The following is a 5000-nucleotide window of genomic DNA, read 5'->3' as shown; positions in this document are numbered from 1 at the left end:
CTCTCTCTGTGTATCTCCCCCCTCTCTCTCTCTCTGTGTATCTCCCCCCTCTCTCTCTCTCTCTGTGTATCTCCCCCCTCTCTCTCTCTCTGTGTATCTCCCCCTCTCTCTCTCTCTCTGTGTATCTCCCCCCTCTCTCTCTCTCTGTGTATCTCCCCCCTCTCTCTCTCTCTGTGTATATCCCCCTCTCTCTCTCTCTCTCTCTGTGTGTATCTCCCCCTCTCTCTGTCTCTCTCTGTGTATCTCCCCCTCTCCCTGTCTCTGTGTATCTCCCCCTCTCCGTCTCTCTCTCTGTGTATCTCCCCCCTCTCTCTCTCTCTGTGTATCTCCCCCTCTCTCTCTCTCTCTCTGTGTATCTCCCTCTCTCTCTCTCTCTCTCTCTCTCTCTCTCTCTCTCTCTCTCTCTCTCTCTCTCTCTCTCTCTCTCTCTCTCTCTCTCTCCCTCTCTCTCTGTCCCTCTGTCTTCCTCTCTCTCTCTCTCCATCCCCTCTCTCTCTCTCTTAGTCTCTCTCTCTCTTAGTCTCTCTCTCTCTCTCTCCATCCTCGCTCTCTCTTTTCTCTCTTTCTCTCTGTTCCTGTTTGTTCCTTCCCTATGAGTTACCACACAAAACACAAAACTCATGATGATGATGTTGATGAATATAATGATGAAGATAAAGAAAATGGCTGATTGTGATGAGTGTTTGATAGGTCTCAAGTGTTCCTTCCTCTTCTCCATTATCTCTCCCTCCCTTCTCTCTTCATCTCATCCCTCTCTCCATCCCTTCTCTCTCCATTGCATCCCTCTCTCTCTCCCTCCCTTCTCTCTCCATCTCATCCCTTGCACTCCTCTCTCATCCCTCTCTCTCTCCCTCCTCTGGTTTGTGAATGAGGTGTGTATATCTGCACTGTGTGCCTAACCTTTCTCCACTGCACCCACCTCTCTCCCTCCTCCCTCCAGCTCCTCTCTGTCTCCCTCCTCCCTCCATCTCCTCTCTCCCTTCTCCCTCCCCACCTCTCTCCCCCATCCCTCCAGCTCCTCTCTCTCTCTTCATCTCCTCTCTCCCTCCTCCCTCCAGCTCCTCTCTCTCTCTTCATCTCCTCTCTCCCTCCTCCCTCCAGCTCCTCTCTCTCTCTTCATCTCCTCTCTCCCTCCTCCCTCCAGCTCCTTTCTCTCTCTTGCTCTCTCCCACCTCTCTCCCTCCTCCCTCCATCTCCTCTCTCTCCTCACCTCTCTACCTCCTCCCTCCAGCTCCTCCCTCTCTCTCTCCCCCACCTCTCTCCCTCCTCCCTCCAGCTCCTCCCTCTCTCTCTCCCCCACCTCTCTCCCTTCTCCCTCCATCTCCTCTCTCTCCCCCACCTCTCTCCCTCCTCCCTCCAGCTCCTCCCTCTCTCTCTCTCCCCCACCTCTCTCCCTCCTCCCTCCATCTCCTCTCTCTCCCCCACCTCACTGCCTCCTCCCTCCAGCTCCTCTCTCTCTCTCTCCCCCACCCTTCTCTCTCTCTCTCCCTCTCTTTGTCCACTTCTCCAGTCAGTCCATCATTCTCCAGGCTGAGAGTGCATTATTCAGTCAACACAGACCTAGCCTGACATCACTCATCCACTCACTCAGAGGGAGAGAGAGATGGATGGGGACGGAGGGATGGGGAGAGGTTGGGTGGGAGGGACGGACGGAGGGATGGAGAGAGGTTGGGTGGGAGGAACGGAGGGATGGAGAGAGGTTGGGTGGGAGGTACGGACGGAGGGATGGAGAGAGGTTGGGTGGGAGGGACGGAGGGATGGAGAGAGGTTGGGTGGGAGGAACGGAGGGATGGAGAGAGGTTGGGTGGGAGGAACGGAGGGATGGAGAGAGGTTGGGTGGGAGGAACGGAGGGATGGAGAGAGGTTGGGTGGGAGGAACGGAGGGATTGAGAGAGGTTGGGTGGGAGGAACGGAGGGATGGAGAGAGGTTGGGTGGGAGGAACGGAGGGATGGAGAGAGGTTGGGTGGGAGGGACGGAGGGATGGAGAGAGGTTGGGTGGGAGGAACGGAGGGATGGAGAGAGGTTGGGTGGGAGGTACGGACGGAGGGATGGAGAGATGGAGAGAGGTTGGGTGGGAGGTACGGACGGAGGGATGGAGAGAGGTTGGGTGGGAGGGACGGAGGGATGGAGAGAGGTAGGGTGGGAGGGGGAGGGAGGGAGGAATGGAGAGAGGTTGGGTGGGAGGGACGGAGGGATGGAGAGAGGTTGGGTGGGAGGGACGGAGGGATGGAGAGAGGTAGGGTGGGAGGGACGGAGGGATGGAGAGAGGTTGGGTGGGAGGGACGGAGGGATGGAGAGAGGTTGGGTGGGAGGGACGGAGGGATGGAGAGAGGTTGGGTGGGAGGGACGGAGGGAGGGATGGAGAGAGGTTGGGTGGGAGGGATGGAGGGAGTAATGGAGATAGGTAGGGTGGGAGGGATGGAGAAAGGGAGTAATGGGGGATGGAGGGTGGGAGGAGATAGTTGGACACCACATCGACACAAGAGTACAGGGAGAGAGGGAAGGAGAAAGAGGAAGAGAGGGAGAAAGAGGGAGAGCGAGGGAGAAAGAGGGAGAAAGAGGGAGAGAGAGAGAGAGATTGAGGGAGAGAGAGGGAGAGAAAGAGGAGAAAGAGCGTGAGGGAGAGAGAGGGAGAGAACGACAGAGAAAGAGGGAGAAAGAGGGAGAGAGAGAGAGAGATTGAGGGAGAGGGAGGGAGAGAAAGAGGGAGAGAGAGAGAGATTGAGGGAGAGAGAGGGAGAGAAAGAGGGAGAGAGCACGTGAGGGAGAGAGAGGGAGAGAAAGATGAGAAAGAGGGAGAGAGAGGGAGGAGGAAGTGAGGATAATGTCAGAGAAGGGAGGAAATAGATTTATATAAGGTCTAAGAGAGTAGGTGTAATGTTTACTGCTCTTTTTTGTGTTGTTCATTTCACTTTTGTTTATTATCTATTTCACTTGCTTTTGTATGTTTCCCATGCCAAAAAAAGCCCCTTGAATGGGGGGGAGAGAGAGAGAGAGAGAGAGAGAGAGAGAGAGAGAGAGAGAGAGAGAGAGAGAGAGAGAGAGAGAGAGAGAGAGAGAGAGAGAGAGAAAGATGAGAGTGTGGAAAGAGGATGACACAGAGGGTGAGTCACCACATCCCTCTCTCTCCCTCTGCTCCTCCCTCTACCTCTCTCCTTCTCTCTCCCTCTGTCTCTCCCTGGTGGTCTGCTCTCTTGGTAATAGGACAATGTTCTCTCTAACTGACCAGTGTAATATGACGGTTGCTAGGCAGTGGCTGAAGTGCTACTTCCCCTTCAGCGAGTAAGTAGTTCTCTCAGGAATAACTATTTATTGGTCCCTAGTACAATCACACTGAAACTCTCAGCCAATCACTGACAAGACAGAGATTCAACGAGAGACGGATGTAAGAGGACTGGGGGAGGGCGGACCAGAGAGAGGGACAGAGAGAGAGAGAGAGAGAGAGAGAGAGAGAGAGAGAGAGAGAGAGAGAGAGAGAGAGAGAGAGAGAGAGAGAGAGAGAGAGAGAGAGAGAGAGAGAGAGAGAGAGAGAGAGAGAGAGAGAGAGAGAGAGAGAGAGAGAGAGAGAGAGAGAGAGAGAGAGAGAGAGAGAGAGGGAGAGAGAGGGAGAGAAAGAGGAGAAAGAGCGTGAGGGAGAGAGAGGGAGAGAACGACAGAGAAAGAGGGAGAAAGAGGGAGAGAGAGAGAGAGATTGAGTTAGAGGGAGGGAGAGAAAGAGGGAGAGAGAGAGAGATTGAGGGAGAGAGAGGGAGAGAAAGAGGGAGAGAGCACGTGAGGGAGAGAGAGGGAGAGAAAGATGAGAAAGAGGGAGAGAGAGGGAGGAGGAAGTGAGGATAATGTCAGAGAAGGGAGGAAATAGATTTATAGAAGGTCTAAGAGAGTAGGTGTAATGTTTACTGCTCTTTTTTGTGTTGTTCATTTCACTTTTGTTTATTATCTATTTCACTTGCTTTTGTATGTTTCCCATGCCAAAAAAAGCCCCTTGAATGGGGGGGGGGGAGAGAGAGAGAGAGAGAGAGAGAGAGAGAGAGAGAGAGAGAGAGAGAGAGAGAGAGAGAGAGAGAGAGAGAGAGAGAGAGAGAAAGATGAGAGTGTGGAAAGAGGATGACACAGAGGGTGAGTCACCACATCCCTCTCTCTCCCTCTGCTCCTCCCTCTACCTCTCTCCTTCTCTCTCCCTCTGTCTCTCCCTGGTGGTCTGCTCTCTTGGTAATAGGACAATGTTCTCTCTAACTGACCAGTGTAATATGACGGTTGCTAGGCAGTGGCTGAAGTGCTACTTCCCCTTCAGCGAGTAAGTAGTTCTCTCAGGAATAACTATTTATTGGTCCCTAGTACAATCACACTGAAACTCTCAGCCAATCACTGACAAGACAGAGATTCAACGAGAGACGGATGTAAGAGGACTGGGGGAGGGCGGACCAGAGAGAGGGACAGAGAGAGAGAGAGAGAGAGAGAGAGAGAGAGAGAGAGAGAGAGAGAGAGAGAGAGAGAGAGAGAGAGAGAGAGAGAGAGAGAGAGAGAGAGAGAGAGAGAGAGAGAGAGAGAGAGAGAGAGAGAGAGAGAGAGAGAGAAAGAGAACATGAGAGAGAGAGAGAGAGAGAGAGAGAGAGAGAAAGAGAAAGAGAGAGAGAGAGAGAGAGAGAGAGAGAGAGAGAGAGAGAGAGAGACAGAGAGAGAGAGAGAAAAAGAGAAAGAGAACATGAGAGAGAGAGAGAGAGAGAGAGAGAGCAGACCTGGGCCCTGACAGTAAATCTCAGTAAGACAAAAATAATGGTGTTCCAAAAAAGGTCCAGTTGCCAGGAACACAAATACATATTCCATCTAGACACCGTTGCCCAACAGCACACAAAAAACTATACATACCTTGGCCTAAATATCAGCACCACAGGTAATTTCCACAGAGCTGTGAATGATCTGAGAGACTAGGCAAGAAGGGCCTTCTATGCCATCAAAAGGAACATAAAAATCGACATAACGATTAGAATCTGGCTAAAAG

The sequence above is a fragment of the Salvelinus alpinus genome, chromosome 6, assembly GCF_045679555.1.
Source record: "Salvelinus alpinus chromosome 6, SLU_Salpinus.1, whole genome shotgun sequence".
Classification (NCBI taxonomy): domain Eukaryota; kingdom Metazoa; phylum Chordata; class Actinopteri; order Salmoniformes; family Salmonidae; genus Salvelinus; species Salvelinus alpinus.
Note: the sequence above shows the minus strand (reverse complement) of the source record.